Genomic DNA, 20,009 nt, shown 5'->3' with positions numbered 1-20,009 from the left:
AAAGAATCTAGCGAACTGGTTGGTAGCGAACTGGCAATGTAGCGAAACGACCTGTATTAATTGCATAAGAATTAAAATAAAAACGAATAGGCTGTGAACTTACCTCATTCCTCTGCTTCCTCCATGGTTTTTACAAAATTTAAAAGCAATTCGTTGCAACTGTTGAACGTACCGACCAACACCATTTTGAAAAGGAGCTTTGACAAAAGAAGAACCCCAAAACAGATTCCACGTCTTTGCGGTCATCTTCTACCGGTTTTGTTTCGTAAACAACGATGGGTGCGATCAGCACTGAGTGGCGTAATATCTCCACATTTTCTTTTATAATACATATATTAAAGAAAACGACATGGGAGTCTATAAATAAACAGACACTCTTGTAAATGAACGATTTATCATTTTTTTTAGACGTGGGCAGGACAGTTAGCAAACGACAATCACTTTGTTTTCTTCCGTTTACAGACATTTTAGTTTGATTTTGTTTTTTTGCATTTATTCTTTAGTACGCTTACACGTTTTTACATTGTTTTTAAGCTTTTAGTATCATACAGACTTATTTGAAGATATTGGTGAATTGAAAAACAAAACACAGACCTAGGCCTAACCCACGGACTGGAAGAATGCAAATATTGTACCGATTTATAAGGGAGGAAACAAGGAAGATCCATCAAATTACAGACCGGTCTCCTGACAAGCACAGTAGCAAAAATTTGTGAAAAGGTCATTAAAAATAGATGGGTTAAACATTTGGAAGAAAAAACTATACTGAATCCAAATAAATTTAGATTCAGACAAGGAAGATCATGTGCAACAAACTTGATCTGCTTCTACTCGATATTGATAGATATGATTCAAGAGAGAGATGGTTTGGGCAGACTGTGCCTTTCTGGACCTACAAAAGCCATTTGATAAGGTACTACACAAGAAACTAATAAGGAAAATAGAGTCAATAGGTGGCATCAGAGGAAAATTATTGGAATGGATGAAAGACTTCCTGACTGTGAGGAAAGTGAGAGTAGTAATTAGAGATAAATTCTCAAATTGGAAAGAAATGATAAGTGGTGTCCCGCAGGGATCATTACTGGCCCCGATCATGTTTGCCATATACATAAATGACATGGATGAAGGAGTAGTGTTATTTTAATTTCTTTGCAGACGACGCAGAAATACTAAAGAAAGTAAGAACGGAGGAGGAGTGCAACTCATTACAAAAAGACTTGGACGGGATCTAGAAATGTACTCAAAAGTGGGAAGTGAAATTCAGTATCAAGAAATATAGTATAATGGAATTTGGAAAAAGTAAAAACAGAATATCGAGATTATAAAATTGGTGAAGAAGAGGTCAAAAACGTAAACTCGGAAAAAGACCTTGGAGTGATGATCAGCAAAGACATGACACCGGATGAAGGAGTAGAGTGTTATTTGAATTTCTTTGCAGACGACGCAGAAATACTAACGAAAGTAAGAACGGAGGAGGAGTGCAACTCATTACAAAAAGACTTGGACAGGATCTAGAAATGTACTCAAAAGTGGGAAATGAAATTCAATATCAAGAAATATAGTATAATGGAATTTGGAAAAAAGTAAAAACAGAATATCGAGATTATAAAATTGGTGAAGAAGAGGTCAAAAACGTAAACTCGGAAAAAGACCTTGGAGTGATAATCAGCAAGGACATGACACCGGACAAACATATTAATAAAATAGTCGGAGAAACCTACAATTTATTGAGGTCAATAAAAGCGGCATCTGTCTATTTGGATGAGGAAATGATAAAAAAAATATAATAATAATAATAACTACACTAATAAGACCAAAACTCGAGTACGTAGCAACACTGTGGACACCTAGTACCAAAAAAGAATATAAAGAAAAAATAGAAAGAACACAAAGAACAATAAAACTGGCACCAACTCTTTCCAAAATGACATATGAACAAAGACTGTCAAAACTGGAATTACCAGCTCTGGAACAAAGAAGGGAAAGAGGAGACCTACTAACTATCTATAGAATTATGAAAGGAATGGAAATCTTAGATAAGAAAGATTTATTGAAATGGGACAATGGAAAAACAAGAGGACACGAAAAGAAACTCAAAAAAGATAATTACAGAAGAGATCTGAAAAAATAGCTTTCCACGCAGAGTGATAGATACTTGGAACAAATTAGACAAAGAAGCAGTGTGTGCAAACACCATTCAAGATTTTAAGAAAAATAAGATTATGCTGAAAGATACAAAGACGGGGCACTTACGAGCATAGCTCCCTTCTCATATAATACAACTAGGTAGATACACACACACACACACACACACACACACACACACACACACACACACACACACACACACACACACACACACACACACACACACACACACACACACACACACACACACACACACACACTAATTCTATAGCACACTCGTGGCGCAGTGATAGAGTTCCCAGCCGCCACTACGGCGGTCCGGTGTTCGAATCCCGCCCAGGGCTGAAATAATTTCAGTATCGCTACGTCGCGAGTCATTACTCCAACTCTCGTGGGCAGGGAGTTGTGTGTGTGTGTGTGTGTGTGTGTGTGTGTGTGTGTGTGTGTGTGTGTGTGTGTGTGTGTGTGTGTGTGTGTGTGTGTGGGTGTGGGTGTGGGTGTGCGTGCATTACCCATAGATCGGTCATACGAGCTCTGAGCTCAATTCCGGGAGGGAAACAGCTGTCGATCACGAGTCCAACACGTGATCCAAGACAATAGTAGTGAATCACACATCCACTCACAAGGTTCGGCATTGCATATCTGACGAAAAAAGATAATAAGAGTTCTTACGGCGTCAGTATTTAATTGACAAGGAATACCATGTATGCAGGAGTTTGGGTGCCTCAGGGCATGGAAGAAAACGATCACAATGGATGTCCTATAGCCGCGTACCTGATTTGTTCAGGCTTGATTATTTGGTACGAATAATGGCGCTCCCGTGTCTTTAGATAAACACCTAAGTAAGATGCTGTACAAGTGTAGCACTGGTGTGAATGGTGGCTCTCAAACACACGTTTGTCAAACGTGTTTGAAGCGATGTTTGACCGTGTGATTGGAGTATTTGGTTGTCTAACGCGCATGTAAAACGGTTTGTCAAACGTATTTGAAGTGATGTTTGACCGAGTGAATGGTTGTCAAACGGTTTGTCAAACGTATATGAAGTGATGATTGTCCGTGTGAATGGTTGTCAAACGGTTTGTCAAACATGCTTGTCAAACATGTTTGAAGTGATGTTTGACCGTGGGAATGTTTGACAAACCGTTTGATAGTTTGACCGTGTGAATGGTCCTTTATACGTGAATATCCTCCTTTGACATGTCGATTTGTACACAAACATTTCACGTCGATACGTTTAGTCGACACGTTTAGTCAAACGGTTTCCAAAACGGTTTGTCAAACACATTTTACAAACGTGTTTGAAGTGACGTTTGACCGTGTGATTGGTTGTCAAACGGTTTGTCAAATGTGTTTGAAGTGATGTTTGACCGTGGAAATATTTGACAAACCGTTTGTCAAACGTGTTTGAAATGATGTTTGACCGTGGAAATGTTTGACAAACCGTTTGACAAATATGTTTGACAAACCGTTTGACAAATACGTTTGTCAAACTTGTTGGAAGTTATGTTTGACCGTGGGAATGTTTGACAAAAGTGTCGACGTCAAATGTTTGTCGAAGGGAGATATTCACGGTTTGTCAAACGGTTTATCAAAAATTCTCACGGTCAAACACCACTTCAAGTACGTTTGACAAACATGTTTGTCAAACATTCCCACGGCCAAACACCACTTCAAACACGTTTGACAAACATGTTTGTCAAACTCCCACGGTTAAACATCACTTCAAACACGTTGCACAAACCGTTTGCCAACATTCTCACGGTCAAACGTCACTTCAATCACGTTGCACAAACCGTTTGCCAACCATTCACACGGTCAAACGTCACTTCACACACGTTTGTCGAACGTGTTTGACAAACCGTTTGACTAAACGTGTCGACTAAACGTATCGACGTGAAATGTTTGTGTACAAATCGACATGTCGAAGGGAGATATTCACGTATAAAGGACCATTCACACGGTCAAACAGTTTGTCAAACATTCCTATGGTCAAGCATAACTTCAAATACGTTTGACAAACCGTTTGACAACCATTCACACGGTCAAACATCACTTCATACACGTTCGACAAACATGTTTGCCCGCAAATAATCAACGACGTTGCTATATGAAGGATATCTTTCTACAATGTTTTTTTTTTTTATCCGTTCAGAAGAGTCACGATATTTCTTTCTTTGTGGTCGAGATGAAGTACCAGCCAAGTATTGATCGACTTTGACTTCATTATAGTTTTGTTCGTTGATTTAGCACACTTTACCTTTGATAATGAAATAGTTACTTTCATAGCCTTTATTTAGAACACTACAAAAACAAGGTAGAAATTCTTTTCGTATTTATTAAGAATAGTTAAAATTCTTTAATGACAGAACTTTTGAAAATGACAAATTAGTAATTAAAACTATTGCATAGGACATTTGAGACACATGTTGCTGGACACCACGTCCCTAATATTTGGAATTTTTCGACTGCCTGAAGAAAGAACAAAACTATAATGAAGTCAAAGTCGATCAATACTTGGCTGGTACCTCACCTCAACCACAAAGAAAAAAATATCGTGACTTCTGAACGGATAAAAAAAAAATTGTAGAGAGATATCCTTCATATAGCAACGTCGTTGATTATTTGCGGGCAATAGCCCATAACCTAGCTTTATCACTTTAAGCAAACCAATTTATAAGTTTAGTTTAAACTAATTTGTCATTTTCAATAGTTCTGTCATTAAAGAATTTTAACTATTCTTGATAGATACTACGAAAAGAAATTCTTATCCTAAATAAAGGTTATGAAAGTAATTATTTAATTATCAAAAGTAAAATTTTGCTAAATCAAGGATGAAAACACGACCTAGTTATATATTAAAAATTAGAATTTTTTTTATTTTTATCTTTCGATGAATTGTGTACTGTATATTGATGAACTGAGCGTGTCGATGAATTGTTGTCGGTGAATTCGCCGGATGCCAAAATATATATTATTATTTTCATTATTTTATATTTCTTATCGTTAAGGGAATTTTCGTTACAAATATTTTGATCTTTTAATAATTGTCGTCAAACTTGCGTAGCATCTAGGTGCAGACTTGCAAATCCAATATGGCTGACCTCCAGGAAGGTTATCACACTGGGCTATTTTTCCTCCGACATCCTACCTTCAACCTCCAACATTTGAATATAACTAGAATATGACTTCGATTATTACATAAATCTAGAGATCCCTAAGAACAATTCAACAGTATGTCTAACATCCGTATCTAGGTTTACACAATCTCTTCGTTCATCCTTCATCTTTGCTAGATGTAACGGAAATATTTGAATATTTGAAAATTTGAATTTTGGCACCGAAGTCGTTTCTGACTCGGACAAACTCTCAACGGTCGTCGGCGCCCAGTGGGTTAAGAACATAAGAACGAAGGAGATTACAAGAGACCATGTGGCCTACACTAGGCAGTTCCATGTCCATTACCACCTGTTATCCCCGTGCATAAAGTTGTCTAACCGTTTCTTAAAACAACTTAATCTAAATTTGTCCAGTTTAAATCCATTACTGCGAGTCCTTACCTGTTGTCTTGATATGATGACCTTGCCTGTGTCGAATTCATGACAGAGTCCCAGAAGGTCATAATCCCATTGGTAAAAATCCCACGCCAATTAACCTATGCCTATATTCATTAATAAATTTATCCAATGAAATTATACTTTAACATATAGTGTTTATTAATACTATCAACATCCTGGAATATTATGTGTGTGATTATGAACAATGGGATAATATTGACTATGGTATTTTGATTCGTGGGGTTTTGATATATGGTTACAAATTTCAATTTTTTCAAAGCTCCAAACAACAAATTATCTTTCCGTCATATGCTGTTGAATATGTCCTTAGAGACGTCTAGATGTCTGCAACGGAAGTCATATTGTCGTTATTCAAATAGAGGTTGGAAGTACATTTGCTATTGTGTTTGCGAATTTTGATGATTAACATTATATCATCTTGATACTTGGTATCTTTATAATTACTTTTGTCGATTAATTTGCAATATTAGGTTCTTTAAGGAAGAAGAAATCAAATGAAGACATTGTATTTAATGTATATACTTTGCAGTACACGGAATGCGCCAAAAAGGGTGAGTTTGGACAAGAAATATTTACATTTTGGTGGAAATATGTTGTTGTCAGAAATATAATCTATGTGTAACAACTGCTTAATCATACGACTGTGCTCATGCATAGATGACAAAAAGAAAAGAAAAAAAAAAAACACATTGGGAAAGACGTCATTAATCCCACAATGCACCGCGCTCCATTGCCGTCATTATTTTCGTGACGTCGATAGAAAACGCTATTTTTGTATATATATGTATATATTAAGTTTCCTGATTATCTCCATCGAGTTTTTGGTCCCCAAAATACAGAAATATGTCTTCATCGCCAAAAGTCAAGGAAAAAGTTGCCTACGCGCAATGACCATACACAAGGACCGAAAAATCTTCCCGCGCTCTGATGCCGACGTTATGACGTCACGTCGCATCAAAATCCATCATATTTTCTAAATATTTTTAAAACATCTTTCTCTCCACGTGTTTAAAAAAAATCTCAGAATGTTTCGTTCAACACAATTGTCAAAATTCATCGTCTTTTTTGTATTTTTAAAACGTTTCTCTCTGCATGTATTTAGGATTTTCTCAAAGTTTCGCTCAGTTTTGATAAGAACACAATTGTCAAAATTTATCGTCTTTTCTATATTCTTAAAAAAAATTCTCTACACGGCTTTCTCAGAATGTTTCGTTCAGTGTTACGTAAGGCCACGTGCTGACCTGAAAATTTCGCTCACTGATACCATGACAACATCTTGATTTCCCTATCACGTCGTCTTAAACTAGGCAAAAACACCGTCGATTTCCATCTTCACACTAGGCAAAAATACAGTCGATTTCCTCCTTCACACAGGGCAAAAATACCGTCGATTGCCATCTTCACATAAGGCAAAAATGCCGTGGATTTCCTCCTTCAAACAGGGCAAAAATACAGTCGATTTCCATCTACACACTAGGCAAAAATACCGTCGATTTCCATCTTTACACTAGGCAAAACTGCCGTCGATTTGCATCTTCACAATAGACAAAAATGCCGTCGATTTCCTTCTTCACACAGGGCAAAAATGCCGTCGATTCCCATCTACACACTAGGCAAAAATACAGTCGGATTTCATGTATACACTAGGCAAACTGCCGTCGATTTCCTTCTTCACACTAGGCAAAAATACCGTCGATTTTCTCCTTCACACAGGGCAAAACTGCCGTCGATTTCCATCTACACACAAGGCAAAATACCGTTGATCTCATTCACTCTAGGCAAAAATGCCGTCGATTTCCATCTTCACACTAGGCAAAATGCCGTCGATTTTGGTTTTCTATGTCGATGTCTTCCTTCACATTTGGCAGAAAAATCGTTTATTTTTTGTTTTATTCGCCATGACCATACACAAGGACCGAAAAATCTTCCCGCGCTCTTATGCCGACATTATGACGTCACGTCGCATAAAAATCCATCATCTTTCTCTCCAAGTATTTCAAAATTTCTCAGAATGTTTCGTTCAACCCAATTGTCAAAATTCATCGTCTTTTTTAAAACGTTTCTCTCCACATGTATTTAACGATTTTCTCAGAATGTTTCGCTCAGAACACAATTGTCAAAATTCATCGTCTTTTCTATATTCTTTTTTATACATTTTTAAACATTTTTCTCTACACGGCCTTCTCAGAATGTTTCGTTCAGTGTTACGTAAGGCCACGTGCTGACCTGAAAATTTCGCTCCCTGATACCATGACATCTTGATTTCATTTTCACGTCGTCTTAAACACCGTCGAATTCCATCTTCACACTAGGCAAAAATACCGTCGATTTCCTCCTTCACACATGGCAAAAATACCGTCGATTTCCATATACACACCAGGCAAAAATACCGTAGATTTCCATCTTCACACTAGACAAAAATGCCGTAGATTTCCTCCTTTACACAGGGCAAAACTGACATCGATTTCCATCTACACACTAGGCAAAAATACCTTTGATTTCCATGTACACACTAGGCAAAACTGCCGTCGATTTTCAGCTTCACACTAGGCAAAAATACCTTTGATTTCCATGTACACACTAGGCAAAATTGCCGTCGATTTTCAGCTTCACACTAGGCAAAACTGCCGTTGATTTTCATCTTCACACTAAGCAAAAATACCGTCGATTTCCATGTACAAACTAGGCAAAACTGCCGTCGATTTTCAGCTTCACACTAGGCAAAACTGCCGTTGATTTTCATCTTCACACTAAGCAAAAATACCGTCGATTTTCATCTTCACATTAGGCAAAACTGCCGTGGATTTCCATCTTCACACTGAGCAAAAATACCGTCGATTTTCATCTTCACACTAGGCAAAACTGCCGTTGATTTTCATGTTCACACTAAACAAAAATGCCTTCGATTTCCATCTACACACTGGGCAAAAATACCGTTGATTTCCATGTTCACACTAAGCAAAACTGCCGTCGATTTTCTCCTTCACACAGGGCAAAAATGCCGTCGATTTTCATCTTCACACTAGGCAAAATTACCGTCGATTTTTATGTACACACTAGGCAAAAATGCCGTCGATTTCTATCTTCACATTAGGCAAAATGCCGTCGATTTTGGTTTTCTATGTCGACGTCTTGCTTCACATTTATTTTTTGTTTTATTCGCCATGACCATACACTAGGACCGAAAAATCTTCCCGCGCTCTGATGCCGACGTTATGACGTCAAGTCGCATCAAAATCCATCATCTTTTTTTCCACGTGTTTAAAAAAATTCTCAGAATGTTTCGTTCAACGCAATTGTCAAAATTCATCGTCTCTTCTATATTTTTAAAACGTTTCTCTCTACATGTATCTAAGGATTTTCTCAGAATGTTTAGCTCAGTTTAATTAAGAACACAATTGTCAAAATTCATCGTCTTTTCTTCTTAAAACATTTTTCTCTACACGGCTTTCTCAGAATGTTTCGTTCAGTGTTACGTAAGGCCACGTGCTGACCTGAAAATTTCGCTCCCTGATACCATGACATCTTTACCTTTCATGTCGTCTTAAACTAGGCAAAAACACCGTCGATTTCCATCTTCACACTAGGCAAAAATACCGTCGAATTCCTCCTCCACACAGGGCAAAAATACCGTTGATTTCCATGTACACACTAGGCAAAAATACCGTAGATTTCCATCTTCACACTAGACAAAAATGCCGTAGATTTCCTCCTTCACACAGGGCAAAACTGACGTCGATTACCATCTACACACTAGGCAAAAATAACTTTGATTTCCATGTACACACTAGGCAAAACTGCCGTCGATTTTCAGCTTCACACTAGGCAAAACTGCCGTTGATTTTCATCTTCAAACTAGGCAAAATTGCCGTTGATTTTCATCTTCACACTAAGCAAAAATACCGTCGATTTTCATCTTCACACTAGGCAAAACTGCCGTTGATTTTCATCTTCTCACTGAGCAAAAATACCGTCGATTTTCATCTTCACACTAGGCAAAACTGCCGTTGATTTTCATGTTCACACTAAACAAAAATGCCGTCGATTTCCATCTACACACTGGGCAAAAATACCGTTGATTTCCATGTTCACACTAAGCAAAACTGCCGTCGATTTTCTCCTTCATACAGGGCAAAAATGCCGTCGATTTTCGTCTTCATACTAGGCAAAATTACCGTCGATTTTCATGTACACACTAGGCAAAAATGCCGTCGATTTCTATCTTCACATTAGGCAAAATGCCGTCGATTTTGGTTTTCTATGTCGACGTCTTGCTTCACATTTATTGTTTGTTTTATTCGCCATGACCATACACTAGGACCGAAGAATCTTCCCGCGTTCTGATGCCGACGTTATGACGTCAAGTCGCATCAAAATCCATCATCTTTTTTTCCACGTGTTTAAAAAAATTCTCAGAATGTTTCGTTCAACACAATTGTCAAAATTCATCGTCTCTTCTATATTTTTAAAACGTTTCTCTCTACATGTATCTAAGGATTTTCTCAGAATGTTTAGCTCAGTTTAATTAAGAACACAATTGTCAAAATTCATCGTCTTTTCTTCTTAAAACATTTTTCTCTACACGGCTTTCTCAGAATGTTTCGTTCAGTGTTACGTAAGGCCACGTGCTGACCTGAAAATTTCGCTCCCTGATACCATGACATCTTTACCTTTCATGTCGTCTTAAACTAGGCAAAAACACCGTCGATTTCCATCTTCACACTAGGCCAAAATACCGTCGATTTCCATCTTCACACAAGGTAAAAATGCCGTCGATTTCCTCCTTCACACAGGGCAAAAAGCCGTCAAAAATGCCGTCGTTTTCCTCCTTTGATTTCCATCTACACACTAAGCAAAATTACCGTCGATTTTCATGTAAATCGACGGCAAAAATGCTGTCGATTTCCATCTTCACACTAGGCAAAATGCCGTCGATTTTGGTTTATATGTCGATGTTTTCCTTCACATTTGGAAGAAAAATAGTTAATTTTTTGTTCTATTCGCGTCTTATAAAAAAAAAAAAAAAAAAAATCCCACATTGAGTTCCTTTAACGGGAAAGAAATACTGTAGTAATTTCCTCACATCGACTTAAATACAGTCGATATTTTTCCCCCAAAAACCTGTAAAGGTGTTTTTGTCCCTTGAGAATATAAATAATAATAATAATAAAAAAACATGAAAATACAAATATAATTGATAAAGACAAAATAAAGGAATTAATAGAAATTAAAACACATAAAACAATATGTAAATAAGTAAATAAATAAATAAAATGATTAAATGAAATAAACTTAATAAAACAAATTGCATTCATAAGATATACAGTATATGTACTCGTACATCAATCAAAAACAAAAATATATAGAATATAGATCGAAATTAATATAGATTAATATAGATAGATATTACTAACAAAAAAGTACATAGAAACTTTACGTTATCATTTGTTATCTATCATTTATTATTTCATTTATTAATTCTAAGAGACCAATGAGGAAGTAGGTAGAGTGGAGAGTCTACTTCGACCTTTTTATCTAAATAAATGAATAAATAATTTGATAGATAGATAGATTAATAAATAAATAAAGATAATTAGAGAAATAAATAAACAAATGAAATCGATAAATAAACAAATAGTATATAAATAAATTATAGATAAATAGACAATTAAAATATATATAATAAACATATAAATAAATAAAATAAGCAAATAAACAAATAATAGATAAATAAATTATAAATAGAAAAACAAATAAATGAATAAAAATAAATAAATAATAAACATATGAATAAATGAAAAACAAACAAATAATAAAAAGTAAATAGATAAATACATGAATAACAGTATGTACTAAAATGCCTATTCCCCCTTGATATCAGGGGGGTAGCCGTGTCACTGCATATATACAAACATTCGTTGTCCCTTCCTTTCTTAGGTCATCCCCGTCTCCTGGCACATGGTTCAGGTTAGAGGTAATTTAGAACGATTGTAATAATAATAATAAAAACAGTGATAATGACAATAATGATAAATATAATAATAATAGCAATAGTAATAACAATAATGATAATAATGATAATAATAATAATTATAATAATGATAATAATAATAATAGTAATAACAACAACAGCAACAACAATAATAACGATAATAATAATAATAACTGTAATAATGTAATCAATAATAAACAATAATAATTAGATAATTATACATTAATATCAATAACGATATCATTAATGGCAACATAATGACAACAGCACAAAAGTGATAAATAATAGATAAATAAATAAATAAGAATAAATGAATAAATAAAATAAATTATTAGATAAAAATAACTATATATAATAAATAAATAAATAAACAAATAAGGTCCACAAAGGCTTGTAATGGGTATAAAAAGGTCGACCCTTTAATTATAAAGGGTTCTTGAACAATTATTTAGATTTTTATCTTTTTGTCATATGGCAACACGACGATGTTGCCATAACGTCATTCATGGTTAGTGAGTCACTCTCATTGGCGAGTCACGTGGTGACGTCATGAGATGTACACAAACGCTTTGTGTGTTATACTACTCGCCAGTACTTGAGGACAGTTTCTCACGCGCACACACACACACACACACACACACACACACACACACACACACACACACACACACACACACACACACACACACACACACACACACACACACACACACACACTTTCAACGAACGGACGGCTTGAAGAACGTTCTGAAGAAAAGTGCCGATTGTGGATCCCAACGCAAAGAGAAGTGCCTTTTTGTATTTACAGGGTGGGGGGAAATTGCTCGTGGGGTAGTGGGAAAGTAAGGAAAGAGGAGAAGGGGAGGGATTGCTGGGGAAATGGAAGGAAATGAGGAAGTAGAGGACTTGGCCCAAGCAGACCGCCGAAAAGTAAACAAACGACCGCAAGCCCAACTGGAAGACGACGAAATGTCTAATAAGAATGTAAAGATTAGAATTATAGATAGGAGCAATACAGTAGAAAGTGATGAGAATATTTTCAAGGGATTTAAAGAGGGTGGGGGGGACACAACCCCCCCCCCCCACCCCCCCACCCACCCCCGACTGACAAGACTAGAGGAGAAGGTTGATAAGGTGATCGAGGACTTGGAGCGTAGGTTCGGTCATATGAACACCATTTTACAAAGGGTTGAAAGATTGGAAGAACTAGAAAAGGCGAATAAAAACTTAACTGATGAAATAGAAGACCTAAAAAGACAGTTAAGAGATGTAAAGGTGGAGAATGAGGAATTGAAGAAGAATAGTAAAGAAAACAGAGAGACAATAGCTAAAGAAGCTAAGAACTGGAAAGCAACCCAAGAAGGAAATAAGGTTTCATTCACTGACATAGTCAAACAGCAATTGAAAGAACATACTGAAGACTCAGTTATTAAAGTGATGAGACAAAAGGAGAATATAGTAAGAGATTTAGCAGACAAGAAGAAATGTATAATTATATTAGGAATGGAAGAGAAACACAACCCAGATAGAACCACAAGAATCAAAGAGGAAAATGAAAAAGTAAGATGAACCAGAAATTATGAAACAAGGACAAGTAACCAACCCACCAAGGGAAACAAGAAACGCACACACACACACACACACGCACACACACACACACACACACACACACACACACACACACACACACACACACACACATACAAGGTATAGTGGTTAGCTTTCACGGTTGATCACTCAGGTCTTTTTTAAACTCTTAAAAGCTGTTACAGTATTACAGTACCCTTTAGGCAAAGGCGATGGTATGTGAATGCGTGTGTGTGTGTGTGTGTGTGTGTGTGTGTGTGTGTGTGTGTGTGTGTGTGTGTGTGTGTGTGTGTGTGTGTGTGTGTGTGTGTGTGTGTGTGTGTGTGTGTTTGTGTATGTCTGTCTGTGTGTGAGCATTACCCATAGTTCGTTATGTATACAATCCATTAAGCTCTCACCCGAGAGGGTGATAGCCGTTGATCACGAGCCCAGCACGTGACCCCATGGACCCCCACCCAGCCAAAGGGGTCCATTTTGTTCGACCAATAATAGGTTGCTGAGTACGCGTGACGTCACGGCCGTTCAACCAATCAGCGATCCTGAAACTATAGAGCAAACCCAGCAAAGGGAACCTGCTGATGCTTCCAGGCACAGAATACCAAGAGGAACTCTGCTCACAGAAAGAGTATTAGCTTTCTCTTGTAATCATGAGGAAAATGACAATGAACTCACATCAATACCTCTTAGACCAATGAAATTCAGAAGAGAGTCGGATGGATTATGCTGCAACAGAGGATAGATTCATTTGGAAGAGTTTCCAAGTCCTCCAGAACCTCTTCAGTCACTCTTGAATGGAGCTTCACAAGAATCCAAGGAATTCCTGCAACAGATCAGAGCGTAATATAAGAGCCGTTTTGCCCCGACCTCTTTAGCTAGGAAGCTGCAAGTCAAATGTCAGAACTGAAAGCCAAGTCCCTTAGAGGATTGGATCTCTTTCCTTCTTTGAAATGAGATGACAAGGTTTCTGCAGTTATTTAATTTTATTTAAATTCTACCTTCATGTTTTTTTTTTGTTTGTTTTTTTTCGTGGAAGATCATCAGACTCAAGCTTTCTGCTATAGACTCCGAACCCTGAGCAGAGCAACGAACAGTTTCCGACAGAAGAACAGGCCTAAAGATAAAAAAGACCTTGAATTTGAACTGCGGAACGACCATATACCGGTGGAATTTCTAAAGGGAGATGTTAAAGTAAAGGACCGCCGCCATCTGATATTTTCTACGGATGAGCAGCTGAATTTACTGCGTAACGCAAAAACATGGTACGCCGATGGAACGTTCAAATTGTGCCGGGACCCGTTCAAGCAGCTGTTCTCCATCAACGCCCTTGTAAAAAGTGGGGAAAACACGAAACAGATACCACTTGCCTTCGCACTGATGTCCGGAAGAAGAAAAAAAGGATTACAAGGCCGTACTAAAGAAACTCAAGGAAAAATTAGGTACTGTCCATGTTCGCAATCTTGTGATTGACTTATAGATTGCAATGTGGACAGCCTTTCCACGAGTTTTTCCTGGGGTCAAGATTACCGGCTGCCTCTTTCACTGGACCCAGTCACTATGGCGAAAGGCCCAGGAAATCGGCCTGCAACATGCATTCATAAACGACAACGCAGTGCACGGATTCATCAAGAAGCTGATGGCCTTACCGTTCCTACCGTCGGAACACATCCCAAGAATTTTCGAAGATCTAAAGACAAAGGCAAATTCACCTGCACTAGAACGTCTCGTTTCCTACATTGAAGATACCTGGATCATCAGCAACGATTGGCCCCCTGCCGCATGGAGTATTTTTATGTCACCCATAAGAACGAACAACGATGTCGAGGGGTGGCATCATGCCATTAACCGTAGGGCAGGTGACAGGTGTGGCTTGCCTTTTTACCAACTCATTGAATTGCTTCATGATGAAGCAAGAATCGCCAGCCTTCAAGTCCGCCTCGTATCGGATGGTAAGCTAGGTAGGATTCAGAGGAAGAAGTACGTTCAGTTGCAGAAGAAGATCTTCGATATTTGGCAAGCCTATAACGACGGTAGGAAAACGGCGGAACAGCTTCTGAATGCTTGTTCTCACTTGAACGGTCCCGTGATCAATCACCAGTAGGCCCATCAAGCTGTCCGTCCACTAGGCCTATGTTCACTTAGATCCAATTTAGTTATATTCCGGATTTATTTTGATACCGGTATAGACCCTAAAATTTTTGTAGTGGTGTCCAAACACGCATATAGTACTTTAACGGGTGCTTATCCGTCCAAACCAGAGCATAGATACTTCTTTTCTTTGCGATAACAAATCAATTTCTTTTCTTTGCAACAGACCAATTTCTTTTCTTTGCAATGAAAGCTGTTTCATCCCCGTTTGAAGTGTCCAAACAGGCATATTGTACTTTAACGGCTGCTTGTCCGTCCAAACCAGAGCATGAATATTTCTTTTCTTCGCGATAACAAATAAACTTCTTTTCTCTGCAACAGACCGATTTCTTTTCTTTGCAATGAAAGTTGTTTCATCCCCGTTTGAAGTGTCTAACGGGTGCTTGTCCGTCCAAACTAGAGCATAAATATTTATTTTCTTTGCGATGACAAATCAATTTCTTTTCTTTGCAACAGACCAATTTCTTTTCTTTGCAATGAAAGTTGTTCCATCCCCGTTTGAAGTGTAAGTTATTAATTTTCATTTCTAAGTTAATTTGTTAATCTTATCTATCACTAAATCGCCTGATTATGCAAATTCTTCTGTCTCACATAGAGTTACTTTATAAACCTGCACACATCGTATTTTTTATCATATTCGGATCTCAAATGCGAAAAAATATACTGTAGCGAAATATAGCGAAACGATCGAACAATGTAGCTAAACAACCCAAACAATGTAGCGAAACGACCGTGTAACTGGTCGTTTTGCTACATGGCCAGTTCGCTACATTGTTCGGTCGTTTCGCTACATTGTTCGGTCGTTTTTTCGAAGTTGAGATCCGAATATGATGAAAAAAAAAAAAAATGTCAGTATACAATGTATAATGTGTTATTTTTTATAGAATATTTGTAGTTGCCAATCATTTGTTCTTCAAGTATGCTACTTTTTTATGGTCTACGGTCTTTTTAATGTGCCCCCATTAAGTATCGGTTGCATTGCTACTGGTCGATAGCTTTGGTGGGGGAAACATTGATTAGGACCATCTAATGTGCTTACGGCATATACCTATGATACTTTTTCTTTGTAGGCCTACAATTTTTTCTGTTTTTCAATTGTGCTACTTTTACGCATAGGCCTATAGTCCTTTTAATGTGCCCCACCAACTCTTGGCTGGATTGCTGCTGGTCGATATCTTTAGTGGGGAAACATTGATTAGGACCATCCGATGTGCTCACAGTATGATTTTTTTTTTCTTACTAATATGTGTTCTTTTCCTTAATTACCAATCCTGTGTTTCAAAACAATGAAAATTCTGTTCTACTTCATACTAAGGATATAAAACTCCGGCTTATTTTACCTATTTTTGGCCTAGTTTTTGGGAAACAATTGGGGGTGGGGGGTGATCAAAAGTTGAACAATCCAATTTGTTTATTTATTATTATTTTTTTTTTTTTTAAGAAAAATAATTTTGCACTGTGCTTCCCAGCTGATGAGGTCCTGAGCACATTTTGGGGTGGGGGGTGGGGGTGGGGTAAACTGAACAAATAAATAAATAATTTTGCACTGCGCGTCCCACCTGATGAGGCCTTGAGCACAGTTATATATATATATATATATATATATATATATATATATATACATATGTATATATATATATATATGTATGTATGTATGTATATATATATATATATATATATATATAGACGTATGTATATTTATGTATGTATATATATATATGAAAAAGGACCGAAATTGATGAAACGTATCTTCCGGCCTTTTTAGGCAATCGAAGATACGCATCATCACAAATATTTTCTATAGGCCTGAAAATGCCTAAACCATGGAGGTAGTGTTACCTGGTCCAGGGGCGCATCAACCTCATAAGAACATAAGAATGAAGGAGACTGCAAGAGACCATAAGGCCTACTTTAGGCAGCTCCGTATCCATCACCACCTGTTATCCCCATCCATAAAGTTGTCTAATAGTTTCTTAAAGCATGATTACTGAATTTATTCCATTCGTCGACCACCCTATTAATAAAACAATTCTTGCCTATTTCCTTCTTAAATTCAAATTTGTCTAGTTTATAACCATTACTGCGAGTCCTGCCCTGTTGTTTTGATATGATGACCTTGTTTTCATCACCCTTGATAAAGCCTTTGATCCACTTGAACACCTCTATTAGATCACCCCGCACTCTTCGTCTTTCCAGAGAGTGTAAGTTAAGGTGCCTAAGCCTCTCTTTGTAAAGCAAATTTCTGAGTCCATGTATCATTTTGGTCATTCTTCTCTGTACTAATTCTAGTGAATTGATGTTCATTCTGTAGGACGGAGACCAAAACTGTACCGCATAGTCAAGGATGGGAGCAATGAAACCTAATGCTCTGTACCCAGGGTCTTCCTCCAATCTCGGGGCGCGTTGTCAGACCCTGGAGACACAATCGGTTGAACTGCAAGATTCTTGCAATATAAACTTTAATTAGAAAATATTCCGTTTAAAGCTCGAACCAATCAGGTTGCACGATTCGAATTATGTTGCCAGGGCTAACATTTAGTGCAAACAGTTGCCTATGGCATAGGCGCGGCCTATCATATTACAATTACGTTTATTGAAACTGAACAATACACATTATTTTGTAATAAGCACATTTCGAATAAAAGAAAGGGAAATTAATTAAAAAATAAGAATTATTCATCCCAGTTTTAAATAATTTAGGTCCCCCCTAATTCCAACTGAATCTGAAGATGACAAATATTTAATTTTAGAACGCCCGTTCATTTCACGCACATGGCATATATATTAGTGTGTCATGTGCGTGAAATGAACGGGCATTCTAACAGTAATGTACAGAACTGGGCGCGTTCTTCGGTGCATTCCGAAATAAAAGTCCGGTAGGCCACATAATATACAAAAGAAATTTTTCGTAGGTCAAATACTATACCGACACCTATGTTGCTTTAATAGCTTAGGAGCGCTAACCTCGGCCAAACTAAAGTGGAACTCACCTAGGAACGCGCCCAGCTCTGGTAATGTGAATGATAAGTCACTGTTTTCATAATCATCGGCCCGATAATCTGCCTGACGATTGCATAAAACAAGGCCTGATAAAAACAAATTTATTTATCGCCCATTAGGTAAATTCTACTTCAGTAGCCTGCAAAAATACTTTATAAGTTTGCACACATCGTGTTTTATATCATATTCGTATCTCAAATGCGATAAAAAACAGTGTAGCGAAATGTAGGGAAACGACTAAAGAATGTAGCCTAACGACCGACTGTAGCGAAACGACCGAAGAATGTAGCCAAATGCAGCGAAACGACCGAAGAATGTAGCGAAACGACCGAGACAATGTAGCGAAACGACCGAAGAATGTAGCGAAACGACCGAAGAATGTAGCGAAACGACCGAAAGGATGTAGCGAAACGACCGAGGCAATGTAGCGAAACGACCAAGACAATGTAGCGAAACGACCAAAGAATGTAGCAAAACGACCGAGCAAGGTATCGAAATGGCTGGTAGCGAACTGGCCATGTAGTGAAACGAAAATGACTTTATAAACCTGCACACATTGTATTTTTTATCATATTGGTATCTCAAATGCGAAAAAAAAACAATGTAGCGAAACGACCGAAGAATGTAGCGAAACAACCGAATGTAGCGAAATGGGGTATCTGGTCGTTAAGCTACATGGCCAGTTCGCTACCAACCATTTCGCTACATTGCTTGGTCGTTTCGCTACATTTCTTCGGTCGTTTCGCTACATTCTTCGGTCGTTTCGCTACATTTTTTTCGCATTTGAGATACGAATATGATAAGAAATACAATGTGTGCAGGTTTATAAAGTCATTTCCTTTTCACTACATGGCCAGTTCACTACCAACTATTTCGATACATTGCTTGGCCGTTTCGCTACTTCCTTTCGGTCGTTTCGCTACATTCTTCGGTCGTTTCGCTACATTTAGCTACATTCTTCGGTCGTTTCGCTATATTCTTTCGGTCGTTTCGCTACATTCTTTGGTTGTTTCGCTACATTTCGCTACACAGGTTTTTTTTTTATCGCATCTGAGATACGAATATGATAAGAAATACGATGTGTGCATTTGAGATACGAATATGATAAAAAATACAATGTGTGTAGGTTTATAAAGTAATTTTCGTTTTTCTAAATGGCCAGTTCGCTACCAACCATTTCGATACATTGGTTGGTCGTTTCGCTACATCCTTTCGGTCGTTTCGCTACATTCTTCGGTCGTTTCGCTACATTCTTTGGTCGTTTCGCTACATTTGGCTACATTGTTCGGTCGTTTCGCTACATTTGGCTACATTGTTCGGCCGTTTCGCTACATTCTTTCGGTCGTTTTGCTATATTCTTTGGTCGTATCGCTACAATTCGCTACACTTTTTTTTTATCGCATTTGAGATACGAATACGATGAAAAATGCGATGTGTGCAAATTTATAAAGTAATTGTGTAGGCTACGGAAGCAGAATTTGCCTAATGTGGCGATTTGGCGATAGATAAAATTATTTTTATCGGCCCTTGTTTTATGCAATCGTCAGGCAGATTATCCGGTA

The sequence above is a fragment of the Oratosquilla oratoria genome, chromosome 22 (assembly GCF_046742065.1).
Source record: "Oratosquilla oratoria isolate Oo_2021 chromosome 22, ASM4674206v1, whole genome shotgun sequence".
In the NCBI taxonomy this organism is placed as follows: Eukaryota; Metazoa; Arthropoda; class Malacostraca; order Stomatopoda; family Squillidae; genus Oratosquilla; species Oratosquilla oratoria.
The sequence above is the reverse complement of the archived record's forward strand: the minus strand, read 5'-3'. Positions refer to the sequence as shown.